Below are 23,909 nucleotides of genomic sequence, written 5' to 3'. Positions count from 1 at the left end.
TTCTTCCAGGACAGATTGGCAGAGGCCCTGGGGGCTTTTCACTTTCCTCTGCAGCATTGGGCATGAGTCACTTGCTGGAGGATTCTCTGCACCTTGAAGTCTTTAAGCCACAAGTTGAGGACTTCAATAGCTCAGACATTGGTCAGGGTTTGTTACAGGAGTGGGCGGGTAAGAATCTGTGGCCTGCGTTGTGCAGGAGGTCAGACTAGAAGATCATAATGGTCCCTTCTGACCTTAAAGTCTGTGAGTCTATTAATCTTGTGACAATTACAGTAGAATAAATGCACACTGTGTCAAAAAAAAAAAAGAAACCTTATGCAACTTTTCATCATGGCAGGTAAAGATGTGAAAGCCACTGCTGGATGCTTCCGTCTCAGCTTATCCCACAGGAGCGGCCACTGGCAAGTGTGGTGAAATCTACAGAAGAAAAATCCCAATTAAATAAGGAAATTATAAAAGTATAATATACTTTAACTGTTGTACTTTCACCCAAATCACTTATGTAGCTTAAGATGTGTAATTTTCCAAGCAATTATATATGTTACATAACAATAGCAATTGAGAAATCAGATTTTTTTCAAAATTTAGCAAGATGATTTACTAGTAGAAGTCGTACCTTGGTAAAAACAAAAGTATTAAAAATACCATATTAGTCTTGTTTGACTCAATACGCTAATTGCCAGATGCGATAACACAATGGCAATACAAAATGAAATGTACAATTGCTCTGTGTGGTAATAAGAGACCAAGGAAATCCTAGATTACAATCAATTCTACAGAGAGACTTGAAGAATCATGAAGATAGTGATGCTTTTCTCAAGAATTTGACTGAATTTGAAATTTAAAAAAAAAAAAAAAAAAAAGTAAAGTCACATGGACTGCTGACTCCAAACCAAGAACTACTTTTCTCCGCTTAACAAGTTACAAGTGTCATTGAACTTATTTTTTAAAATAGTTTAAGACACTTACGCTGAAAGTTTATTCTATTTTTACTATAACTCAGATTCTTCCCAGTTCTAATGTTTCTCTACTCTAGCACGTTTTGGTGAGTCTGTTGGGGGATGATAATGCCACAGGGACAAGATGGTTCAACTGAGTTGCAAATTATAGGCAATGAACTCTCAAAGACTCACTCTTGGTGTTAGTTTGCATGGTGCCTATTGCAATAGGATCCCAATGCTTCATGCAGGTTCTTAGGTGGAATCACCACAGAAATAATGATGAATGTTGGTTGTTTTTAAACATAACCTTGGGGGGGGGGGGGAGTGGAAATCAAGGATGAATGATAACAAAAGAGTTGAGCACTCACTAAGAAAATTATGAGGGAATTCTGAATTCATTTGGAGTGAATAATACACTTCTATGGGAAAATAAGTTTCATTCAACTGTTTTAAAGAACTAGAACAATGAAATCCCAGCAGTTGTTACTTGAATCTTTTTTTGTCACCAAAAAGTAGCGAAGTAGCAAGAGCCTTAGACAGTAAAATTTGTATCCCCTCCTCTTCAGTACTTCATTCTGAGCAATTTTAAAGAAAATCCTGTGGCGGACTCCTTTTGCTGGTACAACTTACACTAGTTCCCCAAACAAAATAAACAATACCAGCAAAAGGAGTTTTGCAAGTATAAGTGTCTACATCGTAGTTTTTGTGAGCATAGCTATGTTGAGGAAGAGAGGGGAATCTCACCCATAACTGACATAGCTCCGCCGGCAAAACTTTTTAAGTGTAGATTAGGCCCAAGAAACATGGAGATTTTTCACCATTGTCCTGCATCTAGTGTAGTTGTTCAGACAGGACATAGTGAGAGAGAAACACCACTAGGCTGACTTGGAAGCATTTTACCTTACACCCACTTTACCCTGGGGTAAAATGGATACAGAACAATGACGAAGTGTGTGTAATTACTGAAGACATTGCCTACCACACACACATTACATCAACAGTTAGAAATTCTGCAATTTCACATTGACAGACTAAAATCAAAAGGGGTTCTCCTCTCTTCCTTTTAAGCAGGATAAACCTTTTTAAATGCATTTTAAAAAAAAACAACAAATATTTGAAGGAACATGTTTTCAAAATCAGGACATCAAGTACATTTCACAGGTGTGCGTGTAAAAAAAAAGGTATACTTCTAATATGATTTGACTACAAATGTAAAGTATTCACTTCATCCATGCTATGTTTCTTCACTCTTCAAGAAACCTGCCCAACAAAATCTGAGTTCATAAAAATGAGGAAGTAATGTAATAAAAATACTCATAGTTCATGGTCACCTACAAAGTCATGAGAGTCAAGAGATTTGAAATATTAACCATATGCATGCAGATTATTGCCTCACTGGCTCCTTGACAATCAAAATTAGCTTTTTTATATTCCCCCTCAAATCTTTTATTTCACCCCATCTTTTAGAATTATATATATCATTGCATTTCAGTCTACGGAAACTAAGGAAATATTTCCAGCTACTGCTAAGGAAGAGTTTGGAACATAATAAATGCATAAATACTGTTTCAGTAAACATGAAGTTTTTATTTATTATCCCTTGAGGTAAATATTGATCCTTGCTTTAAAACTTTAAATTTGTAATTAATTTAGTCAGCAAATGTAGACATTTTCCCTGTTTGTGAATCATCTGTAACAGTATTTACAGATTAGTTCATTATCCATATCTGTGGAAATAATTATTTTGTACAAAAGAATTTCAGCTTATGGGTGGCTTACTGTTTGCTGAAAGTACTCAATGTTCTAGATGGATCACTGGTTACTTAACTCGCATAGTTTTGTTTCTGTATCCTTATTAGATGACCTAACACAAACCCACAGAAAGATTTCAAGACGGCCACACAGTACAATTTTGGTCCCAATATACATTTACATGAATATTCATAATGCTTTCAAATTCAGTGAACCTTGTGAATAAAAATTAATTTGCTTTTTATGAACGTTCACATAAAACAAAGAAAAGGAGTTGAGAATACAGGTTTTATTTAAAAGAGCATTTGAATACTTTGATTTAGTCACCTAGATCTATTTTTAAATAATTAACCAAGGTACCCAAGTCAACATAACACTTGTAATACACAAATTTAAATGTAAAAAAGTTTGTCTCTACTAGTTTTCACTTTCATTTTCACTACCCCTTTTTAAAGTAGTGACCTATTGCAGCATTTCATTCTACTATTTTTCAGCAGAAATCCCCCATTCTAGCTGCTAGCCAAAATATTTCTTAGTTGATTTCCAGCAACTATTACCAAGAGGTGATGAAGTGATAGACAAGATATACTATTTAAGTCATGATTTATATTAGAAACACCATATTTAATTTATGATTACTTTGATAATTCACTCAAATCTGTTTTACTTAAGCCTGATTACTAAATTCACATATTAAGAGTAACCACATTAAGAAGTTTCAGCACCATATTTTAATACTTGGAAACTATTATTTTAAGTGGACAGACACTTGAAAAAATTGAGTTTGACATTTTGAGATGATTGCAGTCACCTGTCAGTAGCTTACGGTTTTTTTTGTTTTTTGTGGGTTGTGAGGGGGGGAGCAAACTGCATTGGGTATACTTTTCCAGTGTTTTAAGGTATAACCAACATAACATTTGCTAATGCAATTCTTAAACAACCAACCAACCAACCAATTTCAATTAACATGCAGTGAAATTTACTGTTTTACTGAACTTTTCAAAATCTGTTAGTCTAATTCCTGGTTTTAAATTTCTCTTTTGGGATTTAAAATATATTCTTGCTTAGCTCACAGTTTGTCTTTACGGTAAAAATCTCATACACTCTCTATTTTCCAGTCTCTACACACAAGGAGGAAACAGATACAAAAGTGACTATCAGGCTACATTTCACCAGGGTAATTGCTCTAAATACAATGAGGTAAAAAGGGGCCTCTAGTATGATGGATGTCCTAAGGAAAGAATCTTTTTGTCAAAATAACCAGGTCTGGACTGATGCCCAGTCTTGAAATATGAACTAGAACTGTTTTTAAATGTTTTCTTATTTTAAAAAAAACCTAGCAAAGTCAAAACATTTCACTGAGACACACAGCAAACTCTTCTCCCCAGGAAATGGAAGGAAGTATTTAGTCACTGTCCTTAAACGATGGCCGGGGCACAGGGTCCGTTTTCCCGAATTCTGCCGCAAGCACAGCCTTAGAGAAGTGAAAGGAAATTGAAGGCAAGGAGCAGAGCAGACCTCCGAACTAGAAGACGGCAGCGGTCGTCAAACCACGCTTCTCTTCAACGCTAGAGGGGGTAACTGAACCCCGGCCCCCCTTTTCCCACCGTTCCCCAACGATCTTTTACCCTGCAATCGCTTAAAAGGTCTCTGTGCGCCTCAGCCACTGACCTTACCTGCGGCCCTCTCCCGAGGAGCCCCCTCGCGTTCCTGCACACACCCCGCGAAGCCTGGCAGGCAGCTCCTACAACTGCCATTCAAGTAATGGAGATCGGGGTTAAAAGCGGCTCTGAGCCGGGCAGCGTCTCCGTAGCAACGGAAAATCTGCTTTGTGACGCGTTCACACGCGCCCGCTTCCCTCCTGTCCCTGGCCCCCACCCCACCCCACCTGTGACCCAGACAAAGGCAGCTGGTCTTTCTTACACGTTGCTGCAAGTTGCGCTGGTGCTAAGGTCTATCCAATTCTCTTCAGACCCATCACGTTCCCCAGGAGTCCTAGCGCTCGCGCCCCCACCCCCCCGCGGTCCCATCCCCTCAATCATTTCCGTGTAAGTTCTAGAATGCTGTCAACTCCCAGATCCTTTATGTACAGGAACCCCGATTTCTCTCTCTCCTCTTCGGCTTGTGCTCTGCGCAGTGCCTCCATTAACAAATTACAAATAGATTCAGTGATTTCAGAACCCGATGAGGGTAATAAATGCCTCACTGAAACACAGAACAAACTCTTCACGGCCTCAATAAAACATTAAACATCGCTTTAAAATGAATTCCCCAACTGAGTGCGTTTGGGACAAATCTGCTGTTTACAGTCTTGATGCTTCTATCAGCGTTGCAACATACCCTACGCTATCATCAAGCTTAGGAAGACTGCCAAAGTCACTTCCAATCAACAACAAATGCTTTAAACAATTCTACCTGACCATACATAGGTTATTAAAATTTATTAAAACCTTTCAGTAAGGAGAGTTCGCTCTGAAGGGCAGGAAAGCCTGAGAAAGTGATCTGCAGTCAAGAAGCTACCTGGCTTTCACAATCCCTGCCAACTCCATCACCTGGCCTTCACAATGGAAATATTTCTCTGCACCCTCCTCCACCCCTACTTTCTCATTGTAAGATCTGAACTAAATACATGGTTAGAAGACTTTCCACCCCTCCCCAGCACCGTGTGCATGTGTGTGAAATTATTAGTTTACATTGGAAAAGGTACATACAAATGACAAAGTTACTACGCACTTCAAACTTGGTTTTCCTAAAGACATTAAAATAAGTCTTGCACAGATATTCTGCTAGTTGAGGACATTTACAGAACAATTATATTTGTTCATTTTGATGCAAGATTAATGTCTGTACCTGCATTTGTATTTCAGTAATCAACTATAATTTTCTTAATATTAACATTTTAAAAAACCCACTAAAAAGTACTTCTCATGATCCCTATTTTCATTATTCAGCCCAATCAACTGCTGCAGATGCCAATGAATCCATATCTAACTCCAGCACGTCATACAGAGAGAGGCAATGAAAGAGTGGGACTGGTAGGATCATCACGGGAATACCAGAAACGAGCACCAAAACTAGCACCAAAAAAAAAATATAAATAAATCTGAGTATTAAGTCTTTATCAGAGCTTTTAACATATTTCTGCATGAAAGTAAAGTGCAGATCCTCTAACCAAGGAAACAGAACAATTTGTTCAGCAACAAAACAGCCATTCAATCAACATTTCTAAGTTTCAAGGCTTCATTCTCTGGTTTTTTATGAATGTATTGATTACAAGAAAATAACATGGTTTTACGTGACCAGAAAACGCAGCCTGGCAGTTTGACTTTTACTCACACTCCAGTGATTAAGTTTTGGAACTTTCATGTATGCCAGGTGCACCAGAAAATTTCTCACTATTGTGTAAGCTCTTGTGTAGAAAGGGCATAGACATTTTTTACTATCAGAAGAACTACTAGACACAATAATAGAAACAAATGCATCCATAGGGACATATAAACTCCCATACTGGATCAGATCCCAAGTCCATCCAGTCATTTGTGTCTAACAGTCATCTATTCCATATGATTCAGTGAATAATAACTAGCTCTTACATAGCACTTTTCTTCAATAGATCTCAAGTGCTTCACAATTTTTAATGGGTTTAATCCTCATAACACCCAGTAAGATATGCAAGTATTACTAATCCTATATTATAGATGGGGAACTGATGCGTTGGGAAGCTACGTAATTTGACCAAGGTCACAACGGAAGTTTGTGGCAAAACAGGGAACTGAACTAAGGTCACCTAACTGGTAGGCTAATGGTCTAACCAATGGACTATCTTTCCTCTGATATAAGAACCATGCAGCAGGTAATTGTGGGATAACATGGTCTCTATATAGGCTCTTATCCTAATTTCTAATCACTAGAGACTGGCTTAAGCCCGAAAACATAAAGTGTTTCTTCCAAAATGTTACCAAGTATCCAAAGTTATATCATCAATATATGTGTCCAATCTCTTATTAAATATTCCTTAGTTTTTGGCCTCAACTTCCTGTAGCAATGAGTTCAATGTGCTAATGACCTGTGAAAAAGTATTTTCTTTTACCAGATCTAAATTTGCTATCTTTAAATTTAATTAAATGGCCCCTGGGTGTTGTGTTATGAGATAGGGAGAACAGAAGCCCTGGATCTACTTTCTCTATATTATTTTATTTACTTTTATCATGTTCCACTCTGGTTGGTCTCCTTGAACTTACGCCATAAAAAACAAGTGAGAGATTTCCTATGTGTACAAACAACATCATTCGATCAATTTGTTCAGCTGAACCTGTGTCGACCTCCAAGTGTAGACAAGAACAAATCCATGGTCAGCTCAAATTTCGTTAAACTGACTGCTGACAAAAAATCCCTATTGAAATAGTGCTATTTCAAAGCATCAACAAGGGCTTAGAACAGTCTGCAAGAAGAAAGATCTTGTGGTTATGGTACTGGACTGGAACTCCAAAGATCTAGATTCAATTCCAGCTCTGGCACATTCTGCACATGTGTAACCCTGGGCAAGTCACTAAGATCCAGGATTTTTAAAGGTATTTAGGTGTTGCTACGCTCAGCATTGCAAGGTTTAAGTGACTAAGACTGCTAAGTTGCACTTCCAAAAGTGACAAAAGGGCCTGATCCTTTAGGGAGTCCTATTGACCTCAATGGGTTTTGAATGGGGCTTTATCTAAAATAAAGCTAATATTTCTCTACTTCAGCAGCGGTATTTTGAGGATAAGTGTATTAGTACTTGTAAGGTGTTCAGATATTACAATGTATGGGGCTATATAAGTAGAGAGAAAGCCATCTAGGATAAGCAAGGAGTTAACTTGCTGAAAAACAAGGGTAGACCTCCAAATTGTGTCAAAAGGCCTTTCAACATTTGACATATGCTACAACATTTTAGGGCAAGGTGCAAGTTTTATTTCTGAATTTTTTGGATAATTAATAGGATGAGTTAAGCTAGCCAACAAACTTAAGAGTAAGTAGCTTGCTTCTATTTTTACTCTGCATCGCTTTCCTCCATCCTGGTTTTCATCTACTAATGTTTTTGTTTCCCTGTGCATTTCCTGCTTGACCACTTCCCCTACTTATGCCCCCTCCTCTTTCTGCTGGGTCACCTTCCTTTTTCTCCTGTCTGCTCCTCCCTCCAATTACCTCTTACCCTCTGACTGCAAAATGAAGCACTGCTTCCCTCTCTAGTTACAGTATCACAACAGCTTTACTTCCCAAACACTGACAGCAGAAAGCAGACTCTTAACCTTTGTAATTAAATGCTGTTGATCTGCCACTACTTTTTATAGCTGCCTGGGCAGAGATGAGGCAAAGAGCCTAAACCTCTGGCAAAGGCCTCAGTTCCAATTATATTCATACCATAATTACCAGCAGCGTGTCAGGACTGGTAGTAGCAGTGCTTTAAGCACTTCTTTCTCCAAAGACATTTTTATAGCATGTTTGTAAGAAATACATGAACCCAGCTATACCATTACTACAATACTGGTATTTTTTCTTAGTGCAATTGCACTTTGGACCCATCTACATTGCAAAAAATTTCACTAGTATAGGCAGGACTCCAGAGACAAAAAGATTTCAGATAGCACATCAATGAAATAAATGGAAGCAATTCACATTTCTAACAGGCAAATACTGCTCCTTCCTTTAGGGCAGTGCAGCCCCTTGTACCATGTCAGTGAAGTTCAATTGTACAGTATAGGAAACAGAGAAGGATTTGGGCAACCCATGCATGGAAATCTTATCCTCTGTGCACTGCACAGCCCAGCTCCATGGAGTAAACCTCCATATTGCAGTGTAGCAGAAAACGTGGATCTATAAATCTACTATCCATGGGGTAGGGGGGAGGAAACCTGAAGAGCTACTGGAGAATAGCTCCCCTTGTAAATACTCTTATTCTGCAATAAGAGTGTCTGTGTTTAGCTTATTCCACTCTGGAAGCAAGGCTGATAAAAATAGATGATTTTAAAAAGGGGGGGGCAGGGGATTTTTTAAATTTAAATTAAACAGTTTTGTTTGTTTTTAAATAAATCTATTTAAAATTACATTTAAAATTGACAATCTACATTAAGGTCTAAACATATTTAAATCATTTAAATTAATATGTTAAGCAGTACATGTTTGCTGCCAAAGTTTTAAAGAAAATCAAACCACTGAACTGGTGGATGGGACTGAACCAGAGTTTGCTGAAGTGCTAATGTAACCTACACACCTCCTGGGTGTTGTGTTCTGTTCCATCTAATGGCACCAAGACCACTTATAGAGAAAGAGAGAAATAAAATGAGCCTGCCCTACAGGCAGTTCGCTTTTAGCTCATGTGGTAGAAGCTCATGCACCAATCTCCAGAAGTCCCCAGTTCAATCCTGCCCACCAATGACCAGGGCCTGTTGGTGTTACAAGTGGGTCTTGTCTGGGATTTCAACTGGGAAGTCTCTGAAGCTCGGGATGCACTTCCTCAGTTAGGGGGAGTATGTAATCCCTACACGTTCTGGGTCTGGTGTACTGTCTGATCTAGTGGCACTGAGACCACTTAGAGAGAGAGCAATTAATGAGTGTGCTCTATAGCCTTAGCTAACAGCCAGTTGGCTTTTAGTTCATGATAGAGGCTCATGCACTAAGCTCCAGAGGTCCCAGGTTCAATCCCACCCACCGACTGGGGGGGTCTCTCGGCATTACACTAAATCAGCTTTTGACAATAGTAATGTGTTCTCCAGGTACAGAGAGAATATAATTTTCTTCATTTCAGTTTATTCAACTAGCTCAGTTCAACGATTGGTTCATTGAAATTTAAGAAACCAATTGGGAGCAGAAAAAGCAGGAGCGCTCGTTTTCTTCTTCCACTAGTGAGAGCCAACATGATGTACAGTACTAGTTCTAAATCCTTGAGGGATATAGTGACCAAAAGCAACCATCTCAATTCACTAGCTACAAAGTCATACTTCTTTTGTTTAATAGACCAATTAGTTTTAAATGCAAAACATGTTTTGGTAAACTTTTTTTCCTCTTATGCATCCCGCACATTTAGTTAATTTAAAAAAAATAAAATAAAAGCCTGGTTTTGTTAATTCTTAATTGAATTTGACTTTCCACCCAGACAGAGTTTAATGAAAACAATAAGCAAAAAAATTAATCTAGTAAATATAATAAAAAATGTAGACATTAAGAATCTAAATAAATCCAAGTTAAGCTATATAACTGCTTAAATAAATGAAAAAAGATATAGCGTATCCTCCTGGTTAACAAAAAGGAACAACAAATTTAGTGTAAAGGCTACATTTAGTTATAAATGTAGCCTTTACAATGTTTTAATGGTTACCAACCAACAAGAATCAATCTTTCTTCAGGAAAATAGCTAAAAAGGAAACCAGATTGCTGACACTTAAAATTAAAAAGGTTGTAGAGCAGTTTTTAAACTAAGGGCTGGGGGAAGGCTGACATGTGCGGAAGAGCACGTGGTTCAGACAGAAGCATCCCTAAGGGGAGGATCTATTAATGGAGATTCTCTATGCCCTAGTAAGGAGGAAGGGATGGAAAATGATAAAATACAGGTATAATCTGATCTGAAACAGTCAAATGGGAGAGAGTCCCATTCGATTACATCATGTAATGGCAGACAGCTAAAAAGGGACAAGTTTTTAAAGGGCTTATATACCAATGCTATAAATCTAAATAATAAGATGATTGAACTAGAGTGCCTCATATTAAATGAGGATATTGATATAATAGGCACCACAGAAATTTGATGGAATGAGGATAATCAATGGGATACAGTAATACCAGGGAACAAAATATATCGGAAGGACAGAACAGGTCATGCTGGTGGGGGAGTGACACTATATATGAAGGAAACGCATAGAATCAAATGAAGTAAAAATCTTAAATGAACCAAACTGTACCACAGAATCTCTATGGATAGTAATTCCATGCTCTAATAAGAATATAGCAGTAGGGATACATTACTGACCACCTGACCAGGATGGTGATAGTGACTGTGAAATGCACAGGGAGATTGAAGAGGCTATTAAAATAAAAAAACCTCAGTAATAATGGGGGATTTCAACTATCCCCATGTTGACTGGGTACATATCACCTCAGGACGGGATGCAAAGATAAAGTTTCTTGATATCTTAAATGACTGCTTCTTGGAGCAGCTGGACCTGGAACAAACAAGAGGAGAGGCAATTCTTGATTTAGTCCTGAATGGAGCACAGTATCTGGTCCAAGAAGTTAATATAGCTGGATCATTTGGTAAAAGTGACCATAATATAATTAAATTTAACATCCCTGTGGCAGGGAAAACACCACAGCAGCCCAACACTGTAGCCTTTAATTTCAGAAAGGCGAAGTACATAAAACGAGGAGGGTAGTTAAAAAGAGATTAAAAGTGCCAAAAGTGAAATCTCATGTAAGATGCATGGAAACTTTTTAAAGACACCATAATAGAGGCTCAACTTAAATGTATACCACAAATTAAAAAACATAATAAGAGAACTAAAAAAGTGCCACCATGGCTAAACAAAGTAAAAGAAGCAGTGAGAGGCAAAAAGGCATCCTTTAAAAAGTGGAAGTTAAATCCTAGTGAGGGAAACAGAAAGGAGCAGAAACTCTGGCAAATGAAGTGTAAAAACATAACTGGGAAGGCCAAAAAAGAATTTGAAGAACTAGCCAAAGACTCAAAAAGTAATAGCAAAAAAAATGTTTAAGTACATCAGAAGCAGGAAGCCTGCTAAACAATCAGTAGGGCCACTGGACAATCAAGATGCTAAAGGAGCATTCAAGGATGATAAGGCCATTGCAGAGAAACTAAATGAATTCTCTGCAATGGTCTTCATGGTGGAGGACGTGAGGGAGATTCCCAAACCTGAGCCATTCTTTTTAGGTGACAAATCTGAGGAACTGTCCTAGATTGAGGTGTCAGAGGAGGGAGGTTTTGGAAAAAATTGATAAATTAAAAAGACAACAGGACCGGATGGTATTCACCCAAGAGTTCTGAAGGAACTCAAATATGAAACTGCAGAACTACTAACTGTAGTCTGTAACCTATCATTTAAATCAACTTCTGTACCAAATGACTGGAAGATAGCTAACATGACGCCAATTTTTTAAAAAGGTTCCAGAGGTGATCCCTACAATTACAGGGCGGTAAACCTGGCAAACTGGTTGAAACTACAGTAAAGAACAATATTGTCAGACATATAGTTGACCATAATTTGTTGGGGAAGAGTCAACATGGTTTTAGTAAAGAGAAATCATGCCTCACCAATCTACTAGAATTCTTTGAGGGGCTCAAACAAACACGTGGACAAGGACAATCCAGTAGATATAGTGTAGTTAGATTTTCAGAAAGTCTTTGAGAAGGTCCCTCATCAAAGGCTCTTAAGCAAAGTAAGCTGTCATGGAATAAGATGGAAGGTCCTCTCATGGATTAGTAACTGGTTAAAAGACAGAAAAGAAAAGGTAGATCTAAATGGTTAGTTTTCAGAAAAGAGAGAGGTAAAAGTGGTATTCCACAGGGGTCTGTACTGGGACCAAGCCTATTCAACATATTCATAAATGATCTGGGAAAAGGGGTAAATAGTTAGATGGCAAATTTTGCAGATGATACAAAACTACTCAACATAGTTAAAGCCCAGGCAGACTGTGAAGAGCTACAAAAGGATCTCTCAAAACTGGGTGACTGGGCAACAAAATGGCAGATGAAATTTAATGTTGATAAATGCAAAGTAATGTACACTGGAAAACATAATCCTAACTATACATATAAAATGATGGGGACTAAATTAGCTGTTACCACTCAAGAAAGAGATCTTGGCGTTATTGTGGATAGTTTTCTGAAAACTCAATGTGCAGGGGCAGTCAAAAAAGCAAACAGAATGTTGGGAATCATTAAGAAAGGGATAGATAGTGGGACAGAAAATATCATGCTGCCTCTATATAAATCCATGGTACGCCCACATCTTGACTATTGAGTGCAGATGTGGTTGCCCAATCTCAAAAAAAGGTATATTGGAATTGGAAAGGGTTCAGAAAAGGGCAACAAAAATGATTAGGGGTATGAAACGGCTTACATATGAATAAGACTGGGACTTTTCAGCATGGAAAAGAGACCACTATGGGGGGATATGATTGAGGTCTATAAAATCATGACTGGCATAGACAAAGTAAATAAGGAATTGCTATTTACCCCTTCTCATAATATAAGAACTAGGGGTCACCAAATGAAATTAATAGGCAGCAGGTTTAAAAACAAAGTATTTCTTCATACAATGCACAGTCAACCTGTGGAACTCTTTGCCAGAGAATGTTGTGAAGGCCAAGACTATAACAGGATTCAAAAAAGAACTAGATAAATTCATAGGGGATAGGTCCATCAGTGGCTATTAGCCAGGATGGACAGGGATGGTTTCCCTAGCCTCAGTTTGCCAGAAGCTGGGAATGAGCGACAGGAAATGAATCACTTGATGATTATCTGTTCTGTTAATTCCTTCTGGGGCACCTGGCATTGGCCACTGTCGGAAGACAGGATACTGGGCTAGATGGACCTTTGTTCTGACCCAGTATGGCCATTCTTATGTTAAAAGTACAATTTCAAAACATAATTCAATTTGATGATTTAAAGTAAAGTTTCCTGCTTGGTGATTTAAATCACTTTGATTTATATCAATCCACCCTGTTGGGAAGTGGGATTAAACTAAACCACACAAAAGGCACCCTTAGTGCACTGTAAGGTCTGGTCTACACTACAGATAGGTCGACGCAAGGCAACTTACGTCGACCTAACTATGGAAGTGTCTATACTTAAATTTTGCTCCCGCTCACATAACTGCCCTGCTATGCCGACTTAATACTCTACCTCCAAGAGCAGCGTAGAGTCAAGGTCGACATAGTTAGTACAATTCAAAGAAGCGCTCCTGGTAAGGACGAGCACTACTGACAAAAGGAGCAAAGTGTAGACGCACACAAGCGGCACTAATTTACTGAAGCAGTAATTTAATTTTGTAGTATACGCATGGCCTTTGAGTTAGTGTGGAATAACTATTGCGTTTTAAATTCACACCCTAATTTCTTTTGCAAAAGCTTTCCCATGTAGACAAGTCTTATTTCTCTTTCTCTCTCTCTCTCCACACACACACACAGCAAAAGTGGTGGAGGTTACTTTACCTAGAAGGCTGAAACAACAACCGCAAAATGTCCCCATCCCACTACAGTAACTCCCCAGTGCAGAGTCAAGTTACTTAGGCCTAGTCTACACTGGGGAGGGAATGTCGATGTAAGATATGCAACTTCAGCTACAAGAATACCATAGCTGAAGTCAATGTATCTTATTCTGACTTACCTCTCATCCTCATGGCGCGGGATCAATGGCCGCGGCTTCCCCGTCGACTCCGCTACGCCGCTCGCTCTGGTGGAGTTCTGGAGTCAATGGAGAACGCATTCGGGGATCGATATATCGCGTCTCAACAAGACGCGATATATCGATCCCCAATAAATCCATCACTACCCGCCGATACGGCGGGTAGTCTAGACATACCCTTTGACTGTGCACTTAAACAGCATTCACTCACTCACCCATCAAGTGGAAGCACAGATCAGATCAAACTGTGTTCAGCAACATTTCAGAAATGACAGTTAGACCGGCACCTGTTACTGACAGCCACTGACTGCAATATGTAAATATCTTAAGGTAGGCAAAGATTCTGTAAGCCAACTAAGGCTACATCTACACTGCAACCTTGGATGTAATATTTAGTTCATGTAGACATATCCGCACTAGCTTTAATCTAGCTAGCTTGCTCAAAATAGCAGTAAGGACACGACAGCATAGAAGGCAGCCCCGTAGATGCATACTTACATTGCTAGATCACATTGAAACCTATGCCACTACATCCTCAGTGCTTTTCTTTACCAAACTAACTAGATTAAAGGTACCATAGATAAGTATGCACAATCTGAAAATTATACTCTGCAGTATGGTCTACACTGCAACCAATCGTACATTTGGAAGGTTTTTCTCCAAACTAAAAAGGCTAGAAACCTTTGATCATTTAAAAAAAAAGTTTAATTTTGCAGAAATTGGTAAACAAGCTCCCTAATACTGAGCTCTTATATAGTGATTTTCAGCAGTAGATTTCAAAGTGTTTTACTAAGGAGGTCAGTACCATTATCCCCATTTTACAGACAGGGGGTGTGACCTGCCCAAGGTCACCCAGCAATGGCATAGCCAGGAACAGAACCCAGGTCTCCCAAGTCCTATGCCAAAGTAGGCCATACTACCTCTTAGACAAGGAAAACGTATTATTCACTGTTATTAGGTAAGTGGGTTTATCAAGCCTTACTAATTCATGCCCCCCACACTTCCTATTAAAAATAGTTATTAAAACACTTTGAACAAAAGAGAAAATAGTATTTACAGGTAACTCTGAAAAGTACAAAAAAGTAAAACAAAATTCAACAGGATAACAGACTCATGAAAGTCACAAAATTCTAGCAGGTTTAATGATCTATACCTTGAAGGCATGGGGAACATGTTTTATTACTTGGGCTAAAGTTGTATATCAATATTGAGATGCTAAGTTTGATATGCAAATTTAAATCCTGAAAAACAGATTCATGGTCAACATGAAACACCATTTTGAGTCAGAGGGAACCTCGCTATTTGAGAAATTATTGGTTACACTGTATGTTATTTCTCTTTTCTTTTTTTTTCTGGTAATATCTCAGAATTCTAACTCCCAATGTCCTTGACATACAGAAGGTCAAGGTACATTGTGGTACTGAAATACTAACACATATAATACAGTGCACAAAGTCTCTACTATTGCATAAATAAAGTGAGGTGGCAGGAAAGTACTTTATGATATAATATCAGAATATGGATGTGTACAGTATTAGGAGATTATGAATCATTGTGATTAATGAAACATATGGAAGCAAATTAAAACTAGAAGACACTCCCTTCCCCCCAAAAATTAAAAAATAAAATAAAATAGGAAAGAGTTCTGGGAGAAAGCCACCCCAGGGCTTTGAGCCACACTGTAGAGGGAAAGACAACTAAAGAATGAATACATCCTCTCTGAAAACTATGAAGATAAGAATTATGGAGATTTTATTATCATCATCATATTCTAGGAGTCTCCTTATAAGTATTTCCACTGGGTGGCAGATTCTGCTTTCACATGAACTGAGAGGGGGAAAACAATTGTTTAAAGAACTTTTCTGTCATACAACTTAGGCCTTGTCTACAGCACAAAGTTGCAGCGCTGGTGAGGGGGTTACAGCGCTGCAACTTAGGAGGTGTACACATCTGCAGGGCATTACCAGCGCTGCAACTCCCAGTTTGCAGCGCTGGCCGTACACCCGGTCGAACCTCGGGTGTAGAGGATCCAGCGCTGGTGATCCAGCGCTGGTCATCAGGTGTAGACACTCACCAGCGTTTTTCTTGACCTCCGTGGAATAAGCAGGTATCCCAGCATACCTGAGGAAGCCTCTCTGGTAATCAAGCAGGTCTCCTTCCCCGCGGTTTGCTCTTGTGTTCCCCGAACCCCCCCGTAAGCAGGTCTCCTTCCCCGCGGTGTGCTCTCGCGTTCCCCAAACCCCCCCGCAAGCAGGTCTCCTTCCCCGCGGTGTGCTCTCGCGTTCCCCGAACCCCCCCGCAAGCAGGTCTCCTTCCCCGCGGTTTGCTCTCGCGTTCCCCAAACCCCCCTGCAAACCGCGGGGAAGGAGACCTGCTTGCGGGGGGGGTTCGGGGAACACCGGAGCAAACCACGGGGAAGGAGACCTGCTTGCGGGGGGGTTCGGGGAACACCGGAGCAAACCGCGGGGAAGGAGACCTGCTTGCAGGGGAGTTCGGGGAACGCGGGAGCACACCGCGGGAAAGGAGACCTGCTTGCGGGGGGGTTCGGGGAACGCGAGAGCACACCGCGGGGAAGGAGACCTGCTTCCCCGCGGTGTGCTCTCGCGTTCCCCGAACCCCCCCCGCAAGCAGGTCTCCTTCCCTGCGGTTTGCTCTCGCGTTCCCCGAACCCCCCTGCAAGCTGCCCAACAGCGCTGCAGTGTGGCCACATCTAACACCACTTGCAGCGCTGGTTGCTGTAAGTGTGGCCACTCTGCAGCGCTGGCCCTATACAGCTGTACTAATACAGCTGTAACAACCAGCGCTGCAAAATTGTAGATGTAGACATACCCTTATTATTTGATCAGTTCTCCAAACTCTCTCTCCCATTTTTTCTAGAAGTCCCAGGATAAAGGAAGCAGTCCTTTAGGGAGATTTGAAAACATATGGTCAAGATAGTGAGATGGGAACAAACAAACAAACAATGTGGGTGAAGGGAATGGGTCAATACAGAAATTGATTTAAAATTTATCAGCAAAACATTTACTTAAGTCTTGAAAAGCAAAGATTAGAAGACTGAAAAAAATTCAGCAACATATATTAGTCCTGAAGGATCTGAAAGGATGGATACACAGCTTATTAAAATCTTGGGTGCAGCTTTGAGGGGTTTGTTCTTTTTTCAGTGCACATATTTAAATATTACAAACTTTCTTTAAATGCATTTAAAGAGAATTTCTACTTATTTTAGACAAATTATGATTCATTTTTAAGAATAAAAACTATTTAATTACTGTCTTCTTTAAATTATGTATTTTTAAAAATAGCCCACTCACCCACTTCAAAATCTTGCACTCCCAAGCGTGCCAATGAGTTTGGGAAATCTGTAGATCTTGCCATCCACTTTGTAACATTTTTTAACACAGCAAGAAATAGAAGTTTCAGGTATTTTCATTGCACATATTTAAAAAAAAAAAACCAACTAATTTTAAAATTTTTGCTCTGGCAGGTTTAATCATACGTAAGGCTGCAAGTCTGTCACGGAGGTCACGGATTCTGTGACTTTCGTAACGGCTGGTGCTGTCTCAGGCTGCCAGAAGCAGCAGTTTGGGTGTGTGGGAGGGGGCTCAGGGCTAGGGGCAGGAGAGCAGGGGGGCCACTTACTTCGGGGCAGGGGGCTCCCCAGCTCCCACTGGCATAGCGCCCGAGCAGCTCCTACACGGTAGAGGGGGGTCTCTGCGCTGCACACTACCCACCCCCACAGCTCCCATTGGCTGCAGTTCCTAGCCAATGGGAGCTGCGGTAGCCAGCACTTGTGGTAAGAGCAGTGAAGCCCCTGCCCTGGGTCCTGCCTCAGCCACCTAAGGGCTGTAGGGACACAGAACCAGGTAGGAAGCCCTTGACAGCCCCACCAACTCCCTCTCCCCCAGCACCACCAGGGGTCCGGGGCCGTGCACCACAGCCCAGCCCCCTCTCCCCCAGTATCAGCAGTGGTCCCAGGCCACACACACCCCCAGCACCTCCAGATTCCACCCCACCCTCCTGCAGGAGCACCCATGGCCCCCTGCCCAAGTTTTAGTCAGGGCAGGTATTTTTAGTAAAAGTCATGGACAGGTCACGGGCCCATGAATTTTTGTTTACAGCCTGTGACCCGTCCACGATTTTTACTAAAAATATCTGTGACTAAAACGTAGCCTTAATCATACATTACCTAAGAACCCTATAAGAATGAGCAGCAGCAACTGCAAAGAAACCAAGCTGGATGGATAAAGTGCTATAACGTACTTCAGATAAGACATCAAGGATATTTTCCATAAGGTTTGCAGAGAACAGCCTCACCAGGATCCATATAGGAATAACAATGACAAGATGAATGACCAACTGAGGAGGAATTTCACAACCAGTTTTGAAAGGAATTAGGACATCCATAGCACTATCATCCCCATTTTGTTGAAAATCTCATCTGAAGGAATCGAAGATGTGAGCTGGGAGTTCTCTCATGAGAAACATGGAAGATTGCCACAAGGCACTCCTCAACCCACCTAGTGGTCCGGCTGGGTGGAATGGAAAAATTCTTCCTTCTCATTGAGTCAGGTAGCCAAGAGGACACTTTCACCCCTTCACAAGAACTAGAGAAGTAGTATTCAGGTAGTTTTTCTCCTAAAAGGTAAACAGAAATAATTTGTGGCGTCATAACCCTAGCAAGACTGGGGAGCTGAGTCTTATCCAGACACATGAAAATGCAACATTCTTGTGCGCTTGTGATAATCTGTGTTATCTGGTGCTACAGATTACAATCTGCTCACAAAGTCTGTTTTCTCCAATTTACATCAGTATCTGTATTACACTGCAGTCATTTATGAAGACTAACCTCTACAGTAACCAATACCAGTCCTCCACAATTAACGTCTGAGTAACTTATTTTTAGAAAAATATTTTTCAAATCTGTCCTCTATACTAGCTCTCATTTAGCACTAACAATATATAAATTAGCTGTATCAGAATGCACCAAAAATGACGTCCCTGTCCCCCTGAAAATAGAAAAATTGGTAATTTTTCAGAGCCTTATACATTATACCTCTGAAGTTCCTTGGCTGATTTGCTTCAATCTTAAAAAAATGCATTTTTGGAATGATGCATAGCATTTGAATTTGCATGCCAAAATATGTTTTTGTTTATAATAACCTTAATATACTGTAAGCATAGTAAAGTGTTACAAGTAGGGTTTAGGCCAGAATATTTTCTAACAGACTTAACTGTGGAATCATAATTGTTACTTACAACCCCATCACTCAGGGCCAATCTCTAGCACATGGCGCACACGCACACCAGAAGTAGAATACATGCAAATAACACATCTCAAACTCCACATACTAAACTATTAATTAGGAATTTCACAAGAGCTCCTAAGGCAAGGCTGGGGACTTCTCTAGCATAATTGTAGATCTACAACCACATTCTCAACCCTGTTCTCAGCACTGGCAGTGTCAGCATTTCCATCAGGCTGGTCCAAAAGGCCCCAGTTCCCAAGCTGGACTCTCTGGAAGGTCCCCTCAAGACTGTCACATTAACCAGTTTCAACTGCCCCAATACACTAAGCCCTAGCGACTGAGCTCATTCTTTATTCTGAAACAGTGCAAAAAGGAGCAGCAGCTCAGATTCTAGTCTGGAGGGCTCTTCCACAGAAAGGCAGTTTACATGGTAATGTTAAAATAGTCCTCGTCTGCTCTGGAATTCTACAGATGACCAAAGGAGGAGGCAAGGGGGGTAACAGGAACAAACCTTTTAAAATAGTTTTAGACCTTCTTATACTTCATGAAAAAGCAAAAAAAAAAAAAAAAAAAAAATTGTCCCCACTATCCCTTTGCAGACCACACATGCATGTCTGGAAAGGGCCAATCAAAGAAGATAATGCTTATTGTCTATAACTGCTGGTGGTGGGAGAAGGAAAGAATGAGAAGTGTCCCACTATTTTTAAAAGATAATATAAATGGAATACAATGTTGTTCACTAACAAGATAACAGGAAGGTGAGGTTTCTTGCAGAATGAAGGAACTCAGTTCTTCTATAAAGTAAAAATATTCACCTTAGAACAAAGTGTCTGTTAACATAACATTAAGAGTAAAACATTAAAGTCAGGAAACAAAATGTAAGGTTCTTAAAGATGCATTGCTTTGGCTGTGCTAACACTTCCTATTTATTTTACGAGATATAGTTAATGTTTAAAAAAGTACAATGAGATCCAACATTTGGAAACTGAAGTAGACAATTCAGATTAGAAATATGGCACACATGTTTAACAGTGAGAATAATTAACCACTGATGCTGTGAATACTCTGTCCCTTGACATCTTTAAATCAAGACTGGAAATCTTCTTAAAAGATATGCTATTGTTCAAACATAAGTTATGGGCCAGATGCAAACATTGGACATGGTTCTTTGGCCTGCAATAAGCAGGAGATTAGATCATCATAATGCCTCATTTGGACTTAAAAAAAAAAAACTATGAATCTATTAAGCTAGAATGTTAAATATATATAATGTTCAACATGTAATATTGTTTAATTTTTATAAGGTTTTCATAAGAAAGAAAACCCCAATCTAACTTCATTCAGGACCAATATGTAAGGTTATAAATAAAATATCTACTTCAAGTCTGTCCATAGCTCTCTTAGAGTCCTCGGTATTGTTGGATCCACAATAGCTATGGATGCAAAACAAAAATAGGTCTCTCCTACTCCTTATTAGTATGCTGCTCCATCCTGTCACACTCCGATCTGACCATGGTGATCTATAATGAAAGCTAGCTGTGAATTTTTTGACAAACCAGTTTGTCAAAAATGCAGAATCACCAAAACCAAAGCTTTTCACAGGAACTGATCAGTTTTGAAAAAACTTCAGTCAATAAGTTTTCTTACATCCAGGATCAAATTTCTGGTAAAAAAAAAAAAAGAGTCGCTCAACCCCCACCCTGGCCTCCAGAATAGCCAATGGCCCAGTGGTTAGGGCACTTACATGGATATGGGAAACCCAGATTCAAATCCCTCTGAATCAGTCAGAGCAAGGACTTGACCCTGGGTCTCCCACATCCCACTTGATTGCCCTAATCACCATTGGGCTGTTATTCCATAGAAGGGAAATGAGGTGGGGAAGCCTCTCTGTGGTTTTTCATAACAAAAATGTCAAAAAGTGAAACCTTCATCCCAATTCAGAACAGGAAAATTTTGAAATGTCAAACATTTTTGCATGATGGAAAAACCATTTCCCACCCAGCTCTGTTTGTTACCTCAACTTGACTATTGCATCCTTAGATATGTTGTGTTTAAATTACTCAACTTAAAAAGGCTCTAGCCAATACCAAAGAAAGCAGCCACCTACTTAGCAAGGAATCTGAAATCATATCAGACTAATATTCCACCCCCTGTCATTTAATGGTTCCTTGTTGAACAGCACATATTCAGTGTTTCAGCTCTGCTCTTAAAAGTCTTCCACGATAAGGATCCAAGCTTTAACAGACAACCTCAATTTCCATGAACATGATTGTCTTCCGCAGTTGCACTCACTCGAACAGTTCTCAAACTGGGGGTCAGGACCCTTCAGGGGTTCGCGAGGTTATTACAAGGCAGGGGGTGCGAGCTATTAGCCTCCACCCCAAACCCCACTTTGCTGCCAGCATTTATAATGGTGTTAAATATATAAACAAGTGCTTTTAATTTATTAGGTGGGGTCGCACTCAGAGACTTGCTATGTGGAAGGGGTCACCAGTAAAATAGGTTGAGAACCACTGTACTAGAACAATGAAACATTAACTCACAAGAGAGAAACTAGTAAGGGCTGAAGACAGAACTTTCAAGGTAGCAGGCCCACAAACATGGAACTCACTTCCAGAACACAGACTGATCACAAGATATCACTGCCTTCAAAACAAAGCTTCTCTCTGCAACACACATACCCCAATTCAATTTTCCAAATATTTTCTCCCTCAGAATAGCAAGCGAGGCAGTGTGGTCTAATGGACTGGGCACTGATCCAGGAGTCAAGAGAAATGGGTCCTATATCCAGCTCTGATGCTAACCTGTTGTGTTTTCATGAGCAAGTCACTTGGCTGCTCCTCATCTATTTCCCCTTCTGAAGATATGCATTACTCCTTTAAGGAACAGAGTGGAGCCTACAGCTAAGTAAAGCCTGGGGTGTAATCAAGGAGGCCCTGCCCCAAACTAGGGCTGGGTTACATAAACAGGAAGAGGGAAGGAAAGGACATGCAAGCTGCAGTGTATTCTCTCCATCTCTAGACAAGCGTAATCAGAGTATGTCTACACAAGGATAAACGATCAACAGCACAGCTGCAGCTGACCTAGGTCAGCTGACTTGGGCTCATGGGACTTGCGCTGTGGGGCTAAAAATTGCTGTATAGACCATTTGGGCTCAGGCTGGAGCCTGTGCTCTGGGACCCTCAATTCTCAGAGGATCGGTCGTGGATTTTTTATCCCTGTGTACTTACCCTTGAGGTATGTCTACACTATAAACTTAAGTGGACCTATGTTTTCTGTCAGTGTCGCACGTCCTCACCAGGAGCACTTCCATCGATTTAAGAGGGGCAGTGTGCGGTGTTAAGAGCCAGGACTTTCAGCTCCGCGTGCAGCTCCCCACCGGAAGCCTGACTTGCCCCCACACACACTTTGGCTCCCCGCTGGGAACGGGGCAGCCAACCAGACTCTGGGAATGGAGCTCCCAGCCAGGCACAGCTGTGCTCCCGGGTGGGAGCAGGGAGCCAAGAGCCAGGGGGAGAGGGGCAGCCGGACTCCTGGCAGCGAATTCCACACCCAGAGCCTAGTCAGCTGCAATGCTCCCAGCGAGGAGCAGGGAACTGAGAGCCCAGGCGGCAGCCCAACTGGGAGGAGGGAGCCTGAGACGGGAGCCTGCATGGCAGCCCAGCTTGGAGTGGAGACCAGGTAGTAGCCTGGGTGGGAGCCAGCTTTTTTGTCAATTTCACGGCTCCTATTTGATAAGAATGACAGCCAATAGATGTAAGTAATGCAGTGTCTACCCTGCATTGCTCTAACTACACAGGCATAAGTCCCATACCTCTTGTGGAGGGGAAATTATTATGTCAGTGTAGTAGGGCACTTACATTGGCAGGAGCAAGGCTGTAGTGTGTACACTCACATAATTACGTCAATATAAGGCCTCAGAGATTTGGTGCTACAGATGTTAAGTTTGGGTCCTGATGTGGGGACCTTATGAACCATCTACTGTAATTCTTCCTGTCCTGAAGCCTCATTAAAAAGGGAATATGCTATTTTGTTAATGTGTATTGACTTCTCCTTGCCCATATTATTAAACTGAACATATTGCTGCCAATTATGGGAAATTAAAATGGTGCACACCTGTCAGGGTGGATAAAAATCGTACTTTTTTTATTTAAATCAGATTATTTTGATAAAATGCTTTTTGAGGAAAAAACCTATCTAAAGATCGTTTTAATTAAGATGCGTTATAGCTCAAAGATATCTCATCATGGAATAGGGATTATAAATTCTAATTCTATAGTATGAGACAATATATTCATTTAATGCTTAAGAAAAGTTTTGTAAAAGAGTCCCAATAGTTCATGGATTAGGGACCCAATCTTATGGGGCTCCAGGGGCTTCTGTATAGATTATTTAGGTTAATATTTCTATCTACCCAATGGGAAGTGTTCAGTCTAGAAGATACCATCAAAGATGCTTAGTTTTGCAGTTCTCAAACTGTGGATTTGTGTCTCCAGAGATAACGTGCTTGTTAACAGCAAAAATGTTTTAACACAAATAAAAAATAAATAAATAAATAAATAAATAAATAGATAGATGTGAGAA

The 23,909-nt window shown here is 40.4% G+C and overlaps 1 protein-coding gene across 10 annotated transcripts in view; it reads right to left on the bottom strand.

Moving 5' to 3' along the window:
- ACSL3 (acyl-CoA synthetase long chain family member 3) overlaps positions 1–23,909 on the bottom strand; it is a 113,622-nt gene that overhangs the window by 79,478 nt on the left and 10,235 nt on the right. For 5 of the 10 annotated variants that reach the window (XR_007775780.1, XR_007775781.1, XM_050964032.1 and 2 more), the window contains exons 2-3: positions 18,597–18,714; positions 313–417 (exon numbers count right to left, since the gene is read on the bottom strand). The gene's annotated coding sequence lies outside the window, so the exon portion shown is untranslated. Of the gene's footprint in view, positions 1–312; positions 418–4,369; positions 4,481–4,616; positions 4,678–14,061; positions 14,084–18,596; positions 18,715–23,909 lie in introns of those variants that run through there. The other 5 variants (XM_050964037.1, XM_050964034.1, XM_050964039.1 and 2 more) reach the window with 4 other exon arrangements.

This window comes from Gopherus flavomarginatus, chromosome 8 (assembly GCF_025201925.1).
Source record: "Gopherus flavomarginatus isolate rGopFla2 chromosome 8, rGopFla2.mat.asm, whole genome shotgun sequence".
NCBI classification, from domain to species: Eukaryota; Metazoa; Chordata; order Testudines; family Testudinidae; genus Gopherus; species Gopherus flavomarginatus.
Note: the sequence above shows the minus strand (reverse complement) of the source record. Positions and strands in the feature narration are given on the sequence as shown.